General features: G+C 45.7%; 1 protein-coding gene and 1 long non-coding RNA gene across 4 annotated transcripts in view; one reads left to right on the top strand and one right to left on the bottom strand.

Annotated features, from left to right (window-relative positions):
• Window positions 1–335: 335 nt before the first annotated feature.
• Window positions 336–5,385, bottom strand: LOC146403190 (uncharacterized). The gene is made up of 3 exons (XR_014803281.1): window positions 5,330–5,385; window positions 632–4,888; window positions 336–369 (listed from the first exon to the last, which is right to left on the bottom strand). It is a non-coding gene; the product is annotated as an uncharacterized LOC146403190 (long non-coding RNA).
• Window positions 4,874–21,422, top strand: part of SP7 (Sp7 transcription factor) — a 39,174-nt gene continuing 22,625 nt past the window's right edge. The window contains exons 1-3 of one of the 3 annotated variants that reach the window (XM_084955813.1): window positions 4,874–7,296; window positions 11,896–11,989; window positions 21,236–21,349. The gene's annotated coding sequence lies outside the window, so the exon portion shown is untranslated. Of the gene's footprint in view, window positions 7,297–11,895; window positions 11,999–21,235; window positions 21,350–21,422 lie in introns of those variants that run through there. The other 2 variants (XM_084955814.1, XM_084955812.1) reach the window with 2 other exon arrangements.

Here is a 21,422-nt window from a genome sequence, read left to right as displayed (position 1 = left end):
AAACAATGCCTTGTATAACCATTTATAAAAATGAGCTTAAGGAGTTCCCGTCGTGGCGCAGTGGTTAACGAATCCGACTAGGAACCATGAGGTTGTGGGTTCGGTCCCTGCCCTTGCTCAGTGGGTTAACGATCCGGTGTTGCCGTGAGCTGTGGTGTAGGTCGCAGACGCGGCTCGGATCCCGAGTTGCTGTGGCTCTGGCGTAGGCCGGTGGCTACAGCTCCGATTCAACCCCTAGCCTGGGAACCTCCATATGCCACGGGAGCGGCCCAAGAAATAGCAACAACAACAACAACAACAAAAAGACAAAAGACAAAAAAAAAAAAAAAAAAAAAGAGCTTAATAAAAAGATTTTTATTAAAAAAAAAACTTGGAGTTCCCGTCGTGGCGCAGTGGTTAACGAATCCGACTAGAAACCATGAGGTTGCGGGTTCGGTCCCTGCCCTTGCTCAGTGGGTTAACGATCCGGCGTTGCCGTGAGCTGTGGTGTAGGTTGCAGACGTGGCTCGGATCCCGCGTTGCTGTGCCTCTGGTGTAGGCCGGTGGCTACAGCTCCGATTCAACCCCTAGCCTGGGAACCTCCATATGCCGCAGGAGCGGCCCAAGAAATGGAAAAAAAAAAAAAAAAAACTTATTGTTACCTTCTAGGTCATGAAAGAAAAAAATCCTGCCCATACTTCCAAGACAGCTCAAATAGCATAATCCTCTGGTATGACTTTATTATAAAACATCTCATTACATTTCAATTAATAGCATCTCTCCCTATATGAAAGTTTCTCATAATATCAGGATATCTATCCTATCCTCTGGGTTGCCTTATTATTTATTCATTAATTTTGGCCCCTGCATAAATTCCCCACCTGGGATGGAACCCAAGCCATAGCAGTGGCAACACTGAATCCTTAATGGCCAGGCCACCAGGAAGCTCCAGGCTGCTTTTTTTTTTTTTTTTTTTTTTAAAGTAGATCCCCAGACCCTGTCTCAGACCTAATAAATTAGATTCTCTGGGCTAGGGCTTGAGAATATGCATTTTTCAGTAGCTATTCAAGGGATTGGTCCTGAAATTAAGAGTTTAAGAAACACTAAGGGGAGAAACTGGAGTGAAGAAACTTCCAGAAGGAAAGAAACTTCCTGGAGGGAAGAAGCTGCATTACTCATCTTTGTAAACCAAGCTCTGGAGATTCCAACAGCTGTTTAGTGTATTTAGCAAAAGGCCACACCCAGGCTGGGGGGAAGGGAGGAGGAACTAATACTGTGGAGCAGTCCTCTGAACAAGGCTTTTGTATGTCTAACTTAATCCTTTCAACCAATTTAAGAAATTGTGGCTGTGGTGTAACCAGCAGGGCCCTAAAAAGTGAGAAACATAGCTTGTTTATTGATAGTTTCTGAGAGAAAACGGACATCACCCATCTTGTCCAATTCATCTGGGAAAACCTGAACTAATTTTCTTTAGGCTAAGCAAAAAACAATGAATAAACTTATTTTAAGTCAGTCTTTGTAACCATTTGTGAAATCATTTAAGTAACTCCTAATGACTGTGTTTAAAAGCAATGTGGATTATTTGACAGTCTCCTTCTAAACCACTCATAAGAATATATGCACTTGGAGTTCCCCTTGTGGGGAAATGAGTCCAACTTGTATCCATGGGAATTCAGATTCGATCTTAATTTGTGTGTCGGGGATCCAGTGTTGCTGTGAGCTGTTGTGAAGGTTGCAGTCATGCCTTAGTCCATATGCCACAAGTGTGGTCCTAAAAAGCAAAAAAAAAAAAAAAAAAAAAAAAAAAAAAGGAAGCATATATGCACTGGAGTTCCTGCTGTGACTGCAGTGGGTTAAGAATCTGACTTCATTGGCTAGGGTCACTGCAGAGGCACGGGTTTTATCCTCAGCACAGAGCACTGGATTAAAGGATCTGGTGTTGCCACAGCAGTGGCTTAGGTAGCAGCTGCAGCTCAGATGCAATCCCTGGCCTGGAAACTTCCACATACAGTGGGCCTAAGAAAACAAAACAAAACAAAAAACTAAAAATCACATCTTCAACCAGACAAAGCAGCCTGAGGGCCAGAACAATGCCTTTCCACTTTGTATCCTCAAGGCCTGGAATAAACACTTGATAAATGGAAGAGGAAGCCTGCCTAGTCCCAAAAATCCTGATTAGGTCTCCAGATATTATAATGCCAAAGACTGACTCTTAGCCTTCAATTGGTTGCCTTTTACAAGTTAACCTGATTTTGAAGCTACTCTTTGATCTTAGCAATTTCCCACATAGCAATCTGGTAACTGGAACATTTTACAAATTAAAATACACAAATGATTTGAAACTCTGCTCTTATTAAAAAGAACAAAATAATGCCATTTGCAGCAACATGGATGGAACTAGAGATCATCATAGTAAGTTAGAGAAAGACAAATGCCTTATGATCTCCCATACATGTGGATTCTAAAATATGACACAGGATGGAGTTCTCATCCAGGCACAGTAGAAACAAATCTGACTAGGAACCATGAGGTTTCGGGTTCGATCCCTGGCCTTGCTCAGTGGGTTAAGGATCCAGCATTGCAATGAGCTGTGGTATAGGTCGAAGACACGGCTTGGATCTGGTGTTGCTGTGGCTGTGGTGTAGACTGGCAGCTGTAGCTCCAATTAGACCTCTAAACTGGGAACCTCCATATGCCTCAGGTGCAACCCTAAAAAGACAAAATACAAAAAAAATTTTAAAAATATGACACAGGAGTTCCTGTCATGGCTCAGTGGTTAGAGAATCCAACTAGTATCCATGAGGACAAAGGTTTGATCCCTGGCCTCACTCAGTGGATTAAAGATCTGGTGTCGCCATGAGCCGTGGTGTAGGGCAGACGCGGCTCAGATCCCACTTAATGTAGGCCGGCAGCTACAACTCTGATTCAACCCCTAGCCTGGGAACTTTCATATGCTGAAGGTGTGGCCCTGAAAAGACTAAAATAAATAAATAAGATAAAACATGACACAGGAAGGGTTCCCATTGTGGCTCAGTGGTAACAAATCTAACTAGAATCCATGAGGATGCCAAGTTCGATCCCTGGCCTTGCTCAGTGGGTTAAGGATCAGGTGTTGCCATGAGCTGTGGTATAAGTCACAGACGAGGCTCACTGTGGTGTAGGCTGGCAGCTGTAGCTACTATTTGACCCCTATCCTGGGAACTGTCATGTGCCACCAGTGGGGCCCTAAAAAGACAAAATAAATAAATAAAATAAAATATGACACAGGAGTTCCTTGGTGGCTCAGTGGGTTAAGGAGCCAACATTGTCACTGCTATGGTTCAATTCCTGGCCCTGGAACTTCTGTGCCATGGTACAGCCAAAAAACCAACAAGGGCCTACTGAATAGCATAGGGAACTATATTCAACACGTGAGATGAGCCATAGTGGAAAAGAATATTTAAAAAATGGGAGTTCCCTTTGTGGCTCAGCAGAAATGAACCTGACTAGTATCGATGAGAATGCGGGTTCAATCCCTGGCCTCACTCAGTAGAATAAGTGCTGTGAGCTTGTGGTGTAGGTTACAGACTCAGCTTGGATCTGGTGTTGCTGCGGCTGTAGTGAAGGCCGTCAGGAAGCTGCAGCTCTGTTTGGACTCCTAGCCTGGAAACTTCCATATGCTATGGGTTTAGCCCTTAAAAAAAAAAAAAAGGATGAAAAGTTATGTATAACGAAATCACTTTGTTGTACAGCAGAAGTGAACACATTGTAAATCAACTATATTACAATCAAAAAGAAAACCTGAAAAAAATAATTCTTTTAACTTTAAGATTTTTTAAATGTCCAAAATTTATATCATTCCCTGATAATCATTTCACGATGTATGTAAGTCAAATCATTATGCTGTAATCTTAAACTTGTACAGTGCTGTATGTCAATTATAACTGGATGAAACTGGAAGGTAAAAAGAAAAAACCCCAAATTCTCCTTTTATACCATCATTGTAAACTTCCCATCCAGTAAGCTTTCAACTACAGCTGACTAAAATTTTGTTTACCTGTCCTCTCTCTCTAGGATAAAGGAGCCTAGGAAGAAAAAAATAGTCCCTGACAAAAAAATAATGTCTCAGCAGTCTAATACACTTTCTAGTACTCTGAACAAGAAAACAAACCTAGATTTTTCACATCGTGCAGGCTCAGGTCATTTGAAGGGCAATGGTGACTGGAGAAGCTAAATAGAGCATCACACATCCCTCAAACTTTTCAGGATCCTGGAAGGCAAGAAACTAAGAAAAGAACTCTAACAAGTCAGGTTTCTTTCTGTTTGAAAAGCCCAGGGAGTTTCCATTGTGGCTCAGCACGTTCCGAACCCCACTCATACCCATGAGGATTCGGGTTTGATCCCTGGCCTCACGCTGGGGGTTTAGGATCCTGTAGCTCCAGTTTGACCCCTCAGCCTGGGAAAGTCCATATGCAACAGGTGGGGGCCCTAAAAAGAAAAATAAAAAAGAGGAAGAAGGAAGAGAAGAAGAAGAAACGCCCAGAACCTGTTGATAAGGAAGGATTCCTAATCTTGGAAGGGTTAGATATTTTCTGCACCCACTCCCTGCTGCTGTCCCCTCAGATATTCTGTCCCCTGGCAGAAGTTCCCAGGCCTGGGATAGAACCCTGGCCACAGCAGTAATCAGAGCCCCAGCAGTGACAACAAGGGATCCTTAACCCAGGGAGGTATGGGGGAGCTTCCAGATATTCTTTGCTGCTATTATTACTATAATTATTTAAGATGATTCATTCTGTATTATCTTTGCCAGCTTCGTTTCCTTCACGGAGAAGCACCGCGGTTCATCCCAGCCTAGACGGTACCTGGAAGGAAGGCCTTCTTCCATTTGGTGGCTCTGGTGGTCATGAAGGTGCTGCAGGAGGAAGAAAGCCTGGGAGACATGGGAGGCAGGGTCAAGAACACCATTTGATTATTATTTGAGCTGACCTCGGGCCCAGCCTTCCTGAATATTCTCTTTTCTGAAGAGGCCTGCAAGAAGACAGGCCTGACTATAAACCCAAATGAGCCCCTGCAGCCTGAAGACCCTCCGGCAAAGAAAAGCAGAGGTGATTTGAGGCCTGGTGGGGAAGAGAAAGAAACTGCTGAGAGACTAAATGCCGAGGTCCATCCGCATTCTTGGAAGCCAGAGGAAGCAGGCTGGAGACACCCAGGAGGCCCAGAGAGGAGTCTGGACCCCACAGTGAACCAGCTGAGGGCTTCACGGAACCTTTCATCAGACCCCCAGGGACTCCAGCTCGAAACAAACACATAATCAAAACGTTTCCCTCCCTTCCAAATATCCAAAGCCCTTAGGCTCCTCAGCTCCCCAGACCTGGAAGGAAGCCGGGCGCTTACTGCCAAGGTACCGTCTCCAGTCACCCCCACCCCCACCTGCACCCGGAACTTTGTACCCCAAGGGAGTGCAGCCTTTAAAAAAAAAAAGAAAGTTCCTGTTTTAACCAAAAATGAAGCAGTTGCTCTTTCTCCTTCCTCCCCTGGGACAAGAAGCCCTTGAGTCCCCTCCAGAGTCCAGATGCAAGGAGAGCGCTACTCCACCCCCAGTTTCCAACTCCCAGCAAGGCGAATGGCCCCGACCGGCTCAACAGGTCCCTGGAAAGGACTTGCCCTCCCCAGGCATCCACAGCTGAGGCCGGAGGAAGGAAGGGGAGGGGTGGGCAGGGGGGCTGGCCTGCTTTCCCCCTCCCACAACACTGGGGCCACCCTGAGGGCGGGCAGAGGGCCGGTCTGGAGGAGGAGGGAGCTGGATTCATAAACAAACCCGCCAGGGCCACGAGGTGCCCAGAGGAGCGGGTGGGGTTTGCTGGCCTCTGAGGCCCAGCCTGGAGCTGGGAGACTAGTGTGGGCCGGGCTGGGGCCTCTCCACCCCCAGTTTCCGTCTAGGGGTGGACCATCTGACTCGCCCCAACCACAAACCCCTCCTTCCTGCTTTGCCCTTCCTCCCGGGGAGCCTGAGAAGCCAGCTGAAGTTCATAGAAGACACCTGACTTCTCTCTTCTTCCGGAAGTTTTCACTGTCGCCCAGCCCAGGCGAGTGGGTGGTTCCTGTTGGGGAAAGGCCCTGGAACACCCTGTTTGTGCCTTCTTGGGGTGCTCAGGGAGATGAGAGAGGGCAGGAGCTTCACAGACTTTTGCCTCCAAGAGGGCTTTTCCCAGCACTGCTCTGATGCTGATATCTGGCCTGGTGATGACCTCTTAGCAGGCTCTTCTCTTCTCTCTGCTCTCCCTTCCCCCACCCCTGTAGGTGATCAGAGCTGTCTGGACAAAGGTCCCTGGGCGTCTTCCAGGAAGAACTTACCTTTAGTCACTCACAGCAAGACTGGTAACTAATACCTATAGATAATATGGTGTCTCTTTCTTACTGATTGGGAAATAAACTTAGAACTTGAGGAGTTCCCCTTGTGGCTCAGCTGTAAAGAACCCAACTAGTATCCATGGGGACTCGGTTCAATCCCTGGCCTTGTTCAGTGGGTTAAGGATCCTGCGTTGCCATCACAGACGAGACTCAGATATGGTGTTGCTGTGGCTGTGGTATAGGCCGGCAGTTGCAGCTCCAATTTGAGCCCTGCTGTGGGTTCAGCCCTAAAAGGAAAAAAAAGTTTAAGATCAATCAAGAGTTTTTAAGGCAGACACTGGAAGCCAGAGAACAAGAAAACTGAACTAGAAGAATCAGGAATTTTCTCTGAGCCATACCACCTGGCTCACCACCAAAGGGGCCCAGAGAAGAAGAGGAAGGCTTCCTGCTGTCCACAGTGGAGAGTAAAGGATAAGATGAACAGGTCTTGGAATAGTTAGTCTCCCCCAAGTCTTGGGGAATTGCCTGGTTGGTCTCCTCACTCCTGCAAGGTGCACACAGCAGGGCTGAAGCAACGCACTGCGGCCGTGTGGTATCTCTGTCTAGGACCCTCTGCTCAATCCTGCCCAAGGACTGAGCCAGTCCAAGCTGCCAACATCAAGCTGATGCTTCTCTGAATGCCTCCTCCCCGCCCTCACCCCACACGGTGCTGCTAAGGCCAGCAGCCACGGGGGCTTGGGTCCAGTTGGAGCTTAGCTTCCAGGTCCAGTGGTGGTTGACTGCCTAGACCCCTCAGGCTTAGCCTCCTCCGGGAACTTCAGAAAACACTGAAATAGACCTCCAGCCATGTGCATTATGTGGCCTTGATGGAAGGCAATGTGACGATCACCTAACAAATATTCTTTCCAAGAATGTTGAACCTGAACCTGAGGAAGTCTTTCAATCTCATCTCCAGTTGGCAGAAAATAGAGGGGCTGGAGGAACAAGGTAAGTGAAAACAAAGAAACAAACCAGAAAAATCCAAAAGATAGAACATTCGACAGGGCAGCTGACTCTTTCTTCACAAACCAGTGGCCTGGAAACGGAGGAGGAGGAGCTGCTTCTGCCAAACAGACCCTTAAGAGGCAAAACATGATTCTATTTTGTTTTGATTTTTGCTTTTTAGGGCTGCACCTGCGGCATATGGAGGTTCCCAGGCTAAGTGGGTTAAGGGTCCAACTTTGCCATGAGCTTTGGTCTAGGTTGAAGACATGGCTCAGATCCCACGTTGCTGTGGCTGTGGTGTAGGCCGGTGGCTGCAGCTCTAATTCGACTCCTAGCCTGGGAAACTCCATATGCCGCAGGAGCAGCCTGAAAAAGACAAAAAAATACAATAAAAGGCCCACTAGCTGCTTTCTCCTTTCACATCCCAAGTCTCAGGCCCATGGCCTCCTTTCCTTTCTGCTGGAGTTCTTACCTTCCCTGCTATTCTGTCCTCATTCCCTTGCCATATCAGCCATGGCTCATGCCAAAGGCATGCCACCGCTTGCCATACATCTCAAGGTTTGGTGATTTGTTGAAGAATGGCAGCAAAAGTCTGAGGTTTCTCTCTCTCTTTTTCTTTCTTTCTTTCTTTTTTTTTTTTTTTTTTTTTTGAACTTTTTAGAGCTGCACCCACAGCATATGGAGGTTCCCAGGTTAGGGGTCCAATCAGAGCTACATCTGCTCTCCTACGCCACAGCCACAGCCACATGGGATCCGAGTCTCGCCTGCGACCTACACCACAGCTCATGGCAATGCCAGATCCTTAACCCTGACCGAGGCCAGGGATCAAACCCACAACCTCATGGTTCCTAATTGGATTTGTTTTCGCTGCGCCACGGTGGAAACGCCCCTGAGGCTTCTCTAATGGTACCTTTTTAGAATCTGGGTGGTGGTAGTAGAATTTGGGGGAGAAACTGTTCCCCACACTGAAGCCGTCAGCCTCTGTCACATGGTGTGGCTAGCCCAGAGAAGGAAAGCACTCAGGTCATATGGGAGCAAACTCCCCAGCGACAGACTTCTGACCAAGGCTTCTGATCAAGAGGAGGGAGGCCGTAGGCTGGAGAACTTTCTGCCTCCCAACTACGTGGTTTATTTATCCCCCACCATTCCCTGCTCCCCAACCCGACCCCAGACCAAAGCCGTTGAACACGTTGAACACGTTCTGAAAAAAGCACATCCATGAACGTGTCCGTGTCGAGCATGTTCTGTGTAAGAGGGGGCTCCAGACACTAGACACTGGAGACGAGGAGAGGAGGAAGACACAGTCCTGCCTCAGGAAACTCATGGATGAGCAGAGGAGGCTGACTCATACTCAGCAATGGTAATATCCTGTCTTACAAGCAGTGAAGGAGATACATACACAAGCAGTCCTTTTTTTTTTTTTTTTTTTGGTCTTTTTGTCTTTTCTAGGGCTGCACCCTTGGCATATGGAGGTTCCCAGGCTAGCGGTCTAATCGGAGCTGTAGCCGCTGGCCTATGCCACAGCCACAGCAGCGCGGGATCCGAGCTGCGTCTGTGACCTGCGCCACAGCTCACTGCAATGCCAGATCCTCAACCCACTGAGCAAGGCCAGGGATTGAACCTGCAACGTCGTGCTTCCTAGTCAGATTCTTTAACCACTGAGCCACGATGGGAACCTTCCACCCAGTTTTCCCCCCAACAAATTTATAGCCTCTTCAAACCCTTACCATCTCCACTCATAGCAGTAAGCAGTCAAGTCCAATCAATCTTATTCCATGAATATCTTTCACTTATTTATTTATTTGGGCCACACCCACGGTGTACAGAAGTTCCCAGGCTAGGAGTCTAATTGGAGCTGCAGCTGCTGGCCTGTGCCACAGCCACAGCAATGCCAGATCCGAGTCGAGTCTGCAAATTACACCACAGCTCATGGCAACACCAGATCCTTAACCCACTGAGCAGGGGCAGGGATCAAACCCTCATTCTCATGGATGCTGGTCGGGTTTGTTACCCCTGAGCCACAATGGGAACTCCAAAGATCTTTCAGATTCATCCCTTCCTCCGTCTCCTTATCCCCAGCCATTCTTAGTCAGGAATCCCCTTTTCATTCTTTATTTAATGATGTTACTATAGATAGTGGGTTCTTTGTCTTCAGGTTGATAGTCTTCAAAATAGGCTCCAGGGAGTCTTATCTCATTGATAAGACATAGCTCATCATCTGGTACAAATCAAAAGAAATCTCTCCGGATCCTCCCTTTCACCCAGAGACATAAACAAAGCTCCAGCCTTGCCCACTCAGCTACTTATCCTTCATAAAATAGGCCAAATTATTTCCTCTGGAGTGGAAATAAATGCCTGAAGTGCTCTTACCCTGCAGTAGTTCAAGAACTCATTTTTCGGAGTTCCCTTTTTGGTGCAGCAGGTTAAGAATTTGGCATTGTCACTGCAGTGATTCTGGTCACTGCTGTGGCTCAGGTTCAATCCACATGCCTCGGGCACAATCTGAGCGGCAGCCGAGACCTACACTGCAGCTGCCGGCACCAATGTTGCATCCTTGAACCCACTGTGCCAGGCAAAGGATCAAACCTGCACCCCTGCAGAGACCCGAGTTGCTGCAGTCAGATTCTTAACACACTGTACCACAGTTGGAACTCCTTATCTGTACATTTATAAACACAGTGGAGGGAAGTAGCCCTGGGTCATGGAGCCACAGGTCAAAGTTCACATACAGGCTTAGAAACTGTATAACTTGGAGTTCTCATCATGGTGCAGTGGAAAGAAATCCAAGTAGGAACCATGAGGTTGGGAGTTCAATTCCCGGCCTCGATCAGTAGGTTAAGGATCTGGCATTGCAGCTCTGATTCAGCCCAAAGCCTGGGAACCTCCATATGCCACAGGTGCGGCCCTAAAAAGCAAAATAAGAAAAGAAAAACTGTGCAACTTGAGGCAACTTAACCTCTCTGAGCCTTAGTTGCCTCAACTGAAAAATGAGAATATTGGGAGTTCCCGTCATGGCGCAGTGGTTAACGAATCCGACTAGGAACCATGAGGTTGCGGGTTCGGTCCCTGCCTTTGCTCAGTGGGTTGACGATCCGGTGTTGCCGTGAGCTGTGGTGTAGGTTGCAGATGCGGCTCGGATCCCGCATTGCTGTGGCTCTGGCGTAGGCCGGCAGCTACAGCTCCGATTGGACCCCTAGCCTGGGAACCTCCATATGCCTCGGGAGCGGCCCAAGAAATAGCAAAAAGACCAAAAAATTAAAAAAAATAAAAAATGAGAATATTATTACTTATAAGGAAGGGTTGTAGAGAAATTAAATGGAAATGTCAGTCGTTTTTTGCTTCTGCTGTGGGTTTTTGGGTTTTTTGTTTTGTTTTTTTTGCCTTTTTAGGGCTGCACTCGTGGCATATGAAGGTTCCCAGGCTAGGGGTCCAGTTGGAGCTGTAGCCACTGGCCTATGCAACAGCCACAGCCATGAGGGATCCTTAACTCACTGACCGAGTCCAGGAATCAAACCTGCATCCTCATGGATCCTAGTCGGGTTTGTTAACCGCTGAGCCATGAAGGAAACTCCCTGCTTTGGATTTTTTAAAAAAATCTGTTTGGTTTTTTGTTGTTACTACCCCAATAACAGGAACATCATGTCAAGATTTGAAACGGTCAGAAGTTTAGTGAGTATATGCACATCTCCCATCATTAACCCCCCCCTACACACACACCATTCTCTCTTCTTCCAAGGTAGGGAGCCGCCTTCACCAGTTGACAATTGGTTTGTGGTTTTTCAGTCCCTTTATTTATTTATTTATTTTTTGGTCTTTTTGCCATTTTTAGGGCCGCTCTCGTGGCATATGGAGGTTCCCAGGCTAGGGGTCTAATTGGAGCTGCAGCCGCTGGCCTATGCCAGAGCCACAGCAATGTGGGATCCAAGCCTCGTCTGCAACCTACACCACAGCTCACGGCAACGCCAGATCCTTAACCCACTGAGCAAGGCCAGGGATTGAACCCACAACCTCATGGTTCCTAGTTGGATTCGTTAACCACTGAGCCACAACAGGAACTCCGCCTTTTATTTTATTTTTTATCTTTTTCTTATTTTTCTTTTTTTCCCTTTTTTTTTTCAGTCCCTTTTCTATGCATTTACATATATCTATATACATCCAACAGATATTTACTCAACGTCTACTCTACGCCGGGCACTGACTGTTCTGGTGTGACGATAAAGACACAAGGAACAAAATTGAAAAAAACTTCAGGTGTTCTCTTGTGGCACAGGGGGGTTAAGGATCAGGTGGCTTGGGCTGCTGCTGTGGCCTGCAGGTTCTATCCCTCGCCCAGGGAACTTCCACATACCTCAGTGCAGCCAAAAAAAGAAAAAAAACTTTTTTTCTCCTTCTTTTTCTTCCGCATCCTCAGCATAAGGAGGTTACCAGGTCATGGATTGACACTAAGCTGAAGTTGCAACCTACCCAACACCGGATCCTTAACCCACTCTTCCATAGCAGGAACTCCAAGAAAAAAAAAGGTTGGTCTTTTGAGCTTCCTTGCTATGTTCACACACATTCCTCTTCTTTTTTTCTTTTCTTTTTTTTTTTTTTTGGCCACAGGAGTTCTCAAGGACTTGAGCCACTGCAATGACAACACCAGATCCTTAACCCACACCGCAAGGGAACTTCAATATTTTGGTATTTTTTTATGCAAGTAGGTATTGTAAGTATTATTGTTTGTTTGACTTTAAAAAATTGTGCTGCAGATCTTTTCATTAGTTTATTTCATTCTTTCTTAACTTTTCAAACTCTTCCATAGCAAATATCTTTTTTTTTTTTTTTTTTGTCTTTTTGCCTTTTTTACGGCTGCACCCACGGCATCTGGAGGTTCCCAGACTAGGGGTCTAATCGGAGCAGTAGCCGCCGGCCTACACCACAGCCACAGCAACGCGAGATCTGAGCCGAGTCTTCGACCTGCACCACAGCTCACGGCAGCACTGGATCCTTAATCCACTGAGCAAGGCCGGGGATCGAACCCACAACCTCATGGTTCCTAGTTGGATTCGTTAACCACTGTGCTATGATGGGATCTCCGCAAATATCTTTTTTTTTCCCTATCTTTTTAGGACCACTCCCTTGACATATGGAGGTTCCCAGGCTAGGGGTCGAACCGGAGGATCTGCGCTCTTAACCACTATGCTACATAGCTCTCCACGGTCTCCTAAATGCAATTCACGGCTGCAAGTGTACAAATACAAAAATTTTCTGACCTATGCCACAGCCATAGCAACACCAGATCCGAGCCTCGCCTGGGACCTACACCACAGCTCACAGAAACATCAGATCCTTAACTCACTGAGCAAGGTCAGGGAAACCTGAAACCTCATAGTTCCTAGTCGGATTTGTTCTGCTGTGCCACTATGGGAACTGCTGTATTATTATTTTTTTTTCACTTTTTTTTTTTAGGGCTGCACCTATGGAATATAGAAGTTCCCAGGCTAGGGGTCAAATTAGAGCTACAGCTACCAGCCTACACCACAGCCACAGCAACGGCGGTCCAAACTTCACCTTCAATCTACACCACAGCCCATGGCAAGACCGGAGCCTTAACCCACTGAATGAGGCCAGGCATCGAACCCGCATCCACAGGGATACTAGTTGGATTCCTGTCTGCTGTGCCATAACAGGAACTCCTGTCTTTGTATTTATATATTTATAGCCATGGATGGCATTTAGGAGACAGTGGAGGGCTGTGTAGCATAGTGGTTAAGAGCCCAGATGCTGGAGATAGGTTGGGAATCTTGGCTCTGTCACCTTCTAGGTATATGACCTTGGGCAAGTCATTTAACGTCCTTTCCTTACTTAGCTTATCTATAAAATGAGGAAATAAGAGTATCTACTGGGTGGAAGAGTTGAGGTGTGGTAGGAATCCCAGCACAGTTAAGTACATATCAGTATTATTGGCCTTGATTCTTAGATGGAATTTCAGAGTAAACATTATATACTTTTAGGACTTCCCATTGTGGCTCAGAGGTAGCAAATCTGACTAGTACCCTTGAGTGTGCAGGTTCAATCCCTAGCCTTTCTCAGTGGACTAAGGATCCAGCATTGATGTGAGCTGTGGTGTAGGTCGCAGATTCGGCTTGGATCCTGTATAGCTGTGGCTGTGGCGTCGGCCAGCAGTTGTTGCTTGGATTTGACCCCTACTGAAAACTTCCATATGCTGTGGGTGTGGCCATAAAAAGGAAAAAGAAAAATACAACAACAAATTTTACACATATAAAATTTTGATAAATCGTCAAATTGTCTTCCAAAATGTGTATTATGTGTATTAGATATTAATTCTTTGTCGAAATATGTCATATATTTTCGGTGTTCCCGTTGTGGTGCAGCGGAAACAAATCCAACTATTACTCATGAGGACATATGTTTGATTCCTGGCCGCACTCGGGTTAAGGATCCAGCATTGCTGTCAGCTGTGGTGTAGGTCGCAGGTGCAGCTCAGATCCTGTGTTGCTATGGCTGTGGCATAGCCAGCAGCCAGCGCTCCCCTTAGACCCCTAGCCTGGGAACTTCCATATGCCGAGAGTTTGGCCCTAAAAAGACAAAAAAAAAAAAAAAAAAAAAAAAAAAAAGGTATAGAGTATTACCCTCAAAGGATCACTGTGTCTGTGAGGACACCGATTCCATCCCTGGCCTCGATCAGTGTGTTAAGGATCTGACACTGCCAGAATGGATGCAGCTCCAATTTGACCCCTAGCCCAGCAACTTCCATATGCCACAGGTACAGCCATAAAAGGAAAAAGAAAAAAATCCATGCCAAGACCTTCCCTACTTCAGCCCCCAGGCAGCCACTGACCTGCTTTCTGCTTTCTAGCTTTCGTTCTAGAAAAGAGGGGGAGTTCCCTCTGTAGCACAGCATGTTAAGGACCTGGTATTGTCTCTGCAGCAGCTTGGGTCTGATCTCTGGCCCAGCATAGTGGGTTAAGGATCTGGCATTGTGACTGCTGTGGTTCAGGTTACTGCCGTTGCTTGTGTCCAATCCCTAGCCCAGGAACTTCCACATGCCAAAGACGCTGGATTAATAATCCACTGCACCACATCAGGAACTCCTTACTTTTTTTTTTTTTTTTTTTTTAGGGCTGAACCCTAGGCATATGGATGTTCCCAGGCTAGGGGTCGAATCGGAGCTAAAGCTGCTGGACTACACCACAACTCATGGCAACGCCAGATCTATTCAATAGATTTTTTTTTTTTTTGTAATGGCTGCACCAAAGGCATATGGAAGTTCGCAGGGCCAGGGATCTATTCCCAGCTACAGCTGTGACCTACACCATAGCTGTGACATGCCCGGATCTTTTAACTCACTGTACCAGGGGATTAAACTTATTTTTTAAAGATCAAATCTTTCTTTTTGTACCTTGAGTTGGGCCTTAGTTGCCTTCCTCTCCCCAGAAGCTGGACATGTACCAGGCACAAAATACCACCTCAGTGAGTGTTTATTGAAACCCAACAACAGTGTGGAATTCCCTAGGAGTTTGTAAATGGGGTCACATTCTGATCACTTAGAGAACACAACTAGTAACTGGAAATGAATTTAACCATCAGTAAAACTCCAAAATGTTATCTGCAAAGGAGAGGCTGATGAGATTTGGAAACATTCAAATCCAATTTTTGCTCCACTGTGTACTTACAGAGAGCCTTCTTTAAAGAGCTCATCTGGGAGTTCCCATCTTTTGGCTCAGCAGTAACAACTAGTATCCATGAGAACACGGTTCGATCCCTGGCCTTGCTCAGTGGGTTAAGGAGCCAACGTTGCCATGAACTGTGGTGTAGGTTGCAAATGCACCTCAGATCTGGCGTTGCTGTGGCTGTGGTATAGGCCCGCAGCTGCAGCTCAGATTCCACCTCTAGCCTGGGAACTTCCATATGCTGTGGGTGTGGTCCTAAAGAAAATGAATAAGTAAATGAAATAACAAGCTCAACTGCTGAGTTCCTGTTGTTTTTCAGTGGAAACAAATCCAACTAATATCCATGAGGACTAGGGTTCAATCCCTGGCCTCGATCAGTGGGTTAAGGATCCAGCATTGCCATGAGCCATTCAGATCACAAGTTTCTGTGGCTGTGGTGTATGCCGGCAGCTGCAGCTCTGATTCAACTGCTAGCCTGGAAACTTCCATATGCCGCGGATGCCGCCCTGAAAGGCAAAAAAAGCCTGCCTCATAATAGACATTTGATAAAGTCTGAATGGATGAATGCATTAAAGGTAAGCCAGGAGTAGGAGGAATTATATGATTCATTAAGAAGTCTGGATTTTATCTTGGGGGTAAAGGAAACCATTAAAAGATTTGAAGCAGAAGAATAAAATATAAAAGACTCAATCAATCCCACTAGGCTGAGATGAACTGTTCAGATAATTGGACAATATAAATTGCACAGTGATAGAATAAAAACATAAGGGGACCATAATCCAGCCTGGAAATACCTGAACTGAGTAGGAGATCATGGTTCTTTTTTTTTTTTAATTAAAGTATAGTTGATTTACAATGTCATATTAGTTTCAGGTTGTACACAGTGATTCAGATTTTATATATACATACTGTATATTATAATTATTATATTATATAGTATATATATAATTTTTCAGTTTCTTTTCCCTTATAGGTTATTACAAAATATTGAGTATAGTTCCCTGGGCTTTACGGTAGATACTTGTTAATTATCTTTTTTTTTTTTTCGGTCTTTTGTCTTTTTAGGGCCGCACCACAGCACATGGAGGCTCCCAGGCTAGGGGTCCAGTCAGAGCTATTGCTGCGGGCCAGAGCCACAACAACTCTGGATCCAAGCCACATCTGCGAGCTACACCACAGCTCATGGCAATGCCAGATCCTTAACCCTTTGAGCAAGGCCAGGGATTGAACCTGCAACCTCATGGTTCCTAGTTGGATTTGTTTCCAGCTGCCGCTACATGGGAACTCCCATTTGTTGGTTATCTATTTAATATATAGTGTGTGTATGTTAATCCCATCCTCCAAATTAATCCCTTCCCCCAGGAGATTATGATTCTTAACCTACTTGGGGATCTTTTAAAAAGTACTCATACAGGAATTCTCTGGTGGTACAGTGGGTTAGGGGTCCAGCGCTGTAACTGCTGTGGCAGGAATTCCATCCCTGGAACTTCCACATGCCTCAGATGCAGCCAAAAATAAATAAAATTTTAAAGTAAATAAATAGGAGTTCCCGTCGTGGCTCAGTGGTTAACGAACCTGACTAGGAACCATGAGGTTGTGGGTTCGATCCTTGGCCTTGCTCAGTGGGTTAAGGATCCGGCGTTGACATGAGCTATGGTGTAGGTCGCAGACGTGGCTCGGATCCTGTGTTGCTATAGGCCAGAAGCTACAACTCTGATTCGACCCCTAGCTTGGGAACCTCCATATGTCACGGGTGCAGCCCTAGAAAAGACCAAAAAAAAAAAAAAATTTAAATAAATAAATGTTAAAAATAATTAAAAAAAGGAGTTCCCGTCGTGGCGCAGTGGTTAACGAATCCGACTAGGAACCATGAGGTTGCGGGTTCGGTCCCTGCCTTTGCTCAGTGGGTTAACGATCCGGTGTTGCCGTGAGCTGTGGTGTAGGTTGCAGATGCGGCTCGGATCCCATGTTGCTGTGGCTCTGGTGTAGGCCGGTGGCTACAGCTCCGATTTGACCCCTAGCCTGGGAACCTCCATATGCCGCGGGAGCGGCCCAAGAAATAGCAAAAAAAAAAAAAACCTGCTCCAGTCCAATTAAATCAGTGCCTCTGGGTTTTTTGTTTTGTCTTTTTTTGGTGTTTTTTTTTTTTTTTGCTTTTCAGGGCTGCACCCAAGGCATATTGAGGTTCCCAGGCTAAGGGTAGAATCAGAGCTACAGCTGCCAGCCTACACCACAGCAACACCAGATCCAAGCCATGTCTTCAACCTATGCCACAGCTCACAGCATCACTGGCTCCTTAACCCACAGAGTGAGGCAAAGGATCAAACCCACAACCTCATTGTTCCTAGTTGGGTACGTTTCTGCTGCGCCATAATGGGAACTCCAATACCTCAGGGATTGATTGACATGCATATATTTTTCAAAATTATTTGTTTGTTTGTTTGTTTTTCAGGGCCGCACTCGCGGCATATGGAAGTTCCCAGGCTAGGGCTCTAACCAGAGATATACCTGCCAGCCTACACCGCAGCCACTGCAATGCAGGATCTGAGCCGTGTCTGCGAGCTTACACCACAGCTTCATGACAACGCCGGATCGCCCACCCACTGAACGAGGTCAGGGATCAAACCCATATCCTCATGGATACTGGTCAGGTTCATTACTGGTAAGCCACAATGGGAATTTCCCATTTTTCGAAATTATTATAAAATATTGACTATATGCATTACAACTCCATGACTATATTTATTTATTTATTTTTTGCCAAGATCAAGACATGTGGAAGTTCTTGGTCCAGGGAATCAGATCCATACCACGGCGTGATCCAAGCCACAGCAGTGACAATGCCTGATCCTTAACCCACTGAACCACAAGGGAACTCCCGTGACTTATTTATTATATAACTGATAATTTGAACCTCTTAGTCTCCTTCACCTGTTTCACCCCTCCCCCCAAACCCTTTCTCCTCTGGTAATCAATAGTTTGTTCTCCATATCTGTGAGTCTGTTTCTGTTTTGTTATATTTGTTTTGTTTTTTAGATTTCACATATAAGTGAAAACATACAGTATTTGTGTTTCTCTGCATCTATGCATTTTTAAAGCTCGTAAAGTCATTCCAGAGTTGAAAAACCACTAAGTTACAAGGATATTCCAGACAGAGAGCAAAGGCAAAACAGCTAAATATTGATGGTCATGAGTTATAGACACAGAGAACCTGGGACTTTATCTTCTAGGTGATGGAAAACATTTAAGGACTTTTTTTTTTTTTGGTCTTTTCAGGGCTGTACCTCCCCATATGGAGGCTCCCAGGCTAGGGGTGGAATCAGAACTGTAACCGCTGGCCTACACCACAGCCACAGCTACGCTAGATCCAAGCCGTGTCTCTGACCTACACCACAGGTCACCACAACACCAGATCCTTAACCCACTAAGCAAGGCCAGGGATTGAACCTGCGTCCTCATGGATGCTAGTCAGATTTGTTTCCACTGAGCCACAATGCGAACTCCTTTTTCCATTTTTTTTGAAGTATTTTAAATAAAGAAATGAGGAATTTTTTTCCAATCCAGGTGCAAAGAGTCATTAAGTTAATCTTATTCTTTGCTTCACAGTATTCTGTTGTGAAAATTAATAAAGAGAAATCTCATCCAAAATGGAGCTGGGAAGGAGTTCCCGTTGTGGCATAGTGGTTAACAAATCTGACTAGGAATCATGAGGTTGCAGGTTTGATCCCTGGCCTTGTTCAGTGGGTTAAGGATCTGGCGTTGCTGTGAGCTGTGGTGTAGGTCGCAGACACGACTCAGATCTGGTGTTGCTGTGGCTGTGGTGTAGGCCGGTGGCTACAGCTCTAATTTGACCCCGGGAACCTCCATATGCCGGAGATGGGACCCTAAAGAGACAAAAAGACCAAAAAAAAAAAAAAGAAAGAAAAGCCCCTGCACTTTGAACTCCCAGGTTCCCTCAATAGACTGTTTGTAAAGCCCCTCTCAACTGTCCCTTCTTTATAAAAGAGGGAGCCTCTTCTTTCTTCTCTGGACTGTGGTTTACCATAGATTGCCTGTCCACCACTGCAATTCTTTGCTCTTCTATAAGAAACCCATTTTGCTGGTAAAATACTGGCTTTTGTTTTAGGTTTATACTGTCATCATTTGAGTTCATAAAAGACCCCTCTCTAGTTTTTTTTCCCCCTCTTCATCCCTAAGCCCTTCCTCTCCTCCCTAAAAGCACCACTCTAATGTGTTTATTTGTCCCTGAATATATACACACTTGTTTTGTGGGTTCAATCTCTGTTGTGTTTAATTTGCCTGCAGAATTTAATTGTGCCATAAGTATAATCGTTTTACTTTCTTTCACAGAACACTTTTTTTTTTTTACCTTTTAGGGCTGCACCTGCAGCATATTAAATTTAATCCCAGGCTGGGCGTCAAATTGGAGCTCCACCTGCCCGCCTGCTTCACAGCCGTAGCCACTCAAGATCCAAGCTGCATTTGCAACCTGCACCACAGCTCATGGCAACGCCGGATCCTTAACCCACTGAATGAGGCCAGGGTTTGAACCCGAATCCTCACAGTTACTAGTCCAATTTGTTAACGCTGAGCCACAATGGGAACTCCCTATTTTTTTTTTTTTTTTTTTTTTTTTTGTCTTTTCTAGGGCCACTCCCTCGGCATATGGAGGTTCCCAGGCTAGGGGTCGAATCGGAGCTGTAGCCACTGGCCTACACCACAGCCATAGCAGCTCAGGATCTGAGCTGCGTCTTGGACCTACACCACAGCTCAAGGCAACGCCGGATCCTTAACCCACTGAGCAAGGCCAGGTATTGAACCTGCAACCTCATGGTTCCTAGTCAGATTCGTTAACCACCACGCCACGAAGGGAACTCCAGGCACTCCCTATTTTTATCTTTTTAAATTGAACTATGGTTGATTTACAATGTTGTGTTAGTTTCTGGTTAGCTAGCAGTGATTCAGATATATATTTTTTCCATTATAGTTTATTACAATATATTGAATATAGCTCCCTGTTCTATACAGTAGGATCTTATTTATCTATTTTATATACGGTAGTTTGTGTCTGCTAATCCCAAACTTCTAATTTATTCCTTCCTCTTCCCTCTGCCCTTTGGTAACCATAAATTTGTTTACTATGTCTATGAGTCTGTTTCTGTTTTGCAAATAAGTTCATTTGTATCATTTTTTTTTAGATCTCATATATAAGCGGTATCATGTGATATTTGTCTTTCTCTTCCTTTTAGGAAGTAAGTTTTTTTTTTGCTTTTAGGGCCACACCCACTGCATATAGAGGTTCCCAGGCTAGGGGTCAGATCTGCGCTCTAGCCACAGCAATGCTGGATCCTTAACCTGCTGAGCGAGGCCAGGGATTGAACCCACAAACTCATGGTTCATAGTTGGATTTTCTGCTGAGCCACGATGGGAACTCCTAGGCAGTAAGTTTTTATGTAATTTTTTTTTTTCATCTTCTATGAGAGTTGTTTACCCCCATTTTTTAGACAAGGAAGTTGAGGCCTACAGAATTTGCACATATAGCAAGTGGCGGAGCTTGAATTCACACCTTAGTCTAACTTTCAAGACAGTGCATTTTACTACTCCAAACAGCCTCTATGTCATAAAAGCATGGCTGTTTACCAGGCTCTCTTCCACCAGATTGCACACTTCTTGTTAAATGCTATTTTGGACACTTCTGGCACATACCTGGCACAGCAGATGCTCAGGAAATGTCCGTGAAAGGCTGATAGGCAGGTGCGTGGGGCAGAAAATAGACCCTTGCTTGCTGAATTCCGGCCTGGCAGTCTGGATACTTTTGGAACTTTGACAAAGGTCTTGCCTTCTCTGAGTCAAGACTGGGGAAAGGTGCAGAATTAATACCATAACCCTCTGAGGCTTCTTCCCGCCCCAGCCCTTGCCTCAGCGCTGGCAGCTTTGCCATTGTTACCTTCAAAACGTGCCAACCCTCTGGCCCCAAGAACAAGCTCTGGAGAGCAGGTTCATTGGCGCAGCGGTTGGGTAGCTCACTCCTGCCACCTGGTGGTACTTCGAAGCTTTGCTCCCTCTTCTTTCAGGGTCCCGGATCTAAGAAGGTGTTACCTGAAAAAGTCTAGAAGCTATTTGCACACTGCCCTTCCCTCCAAGAACTTTTCTCTGGAATCCCTTCCCATTTGCAGAACATAGTGAGCTGAGCTGGATGGCGTTAAGACCTTTAAAGATTCTGAGCTCTGAGAAGATTGTGTGTACAAAAATATTTTCTTTTTTTTAAGTCCCCCTGCTTTGCTTCCCTGTGTACTAAGCATCACTGGATATGGACACCACGGACCCGGCTTTGGAGAAGAGAAGCTTCCTAATTTAAGCCTATGGACCACTTGAGAGCAAAGGTTGTTGTGTTTTATAAACATTTGTCTTTCTGGGGACCCCACAGTGCCTGGGAGGTAAGAGGAGATAATCAAT

The sequence above is a fragment of the Sus scrofa genome, chromosome 5 (assembly GCF_054392235.1).
Source record: "Sus scrofa isolate SSC_HxYL_T2T_F1_AM1 chromosome 5, Sscrofa_HxYL_maternal_Yorkshire_Landrace_v2.0, whole genome shotgun sequence".
In the NCBI taxonomy this organism is placed as follows: domain Eukaryota; kingdom Metazoa; phylum Chordata; class Mammalia; order Artiodactyla; family Suidae; genus Sus; species Sus scrofa.
Note: the sequence above shows the minus strand (reverse complement) of the source record. Positions and strands in the feature narration are given on the sequence as shown.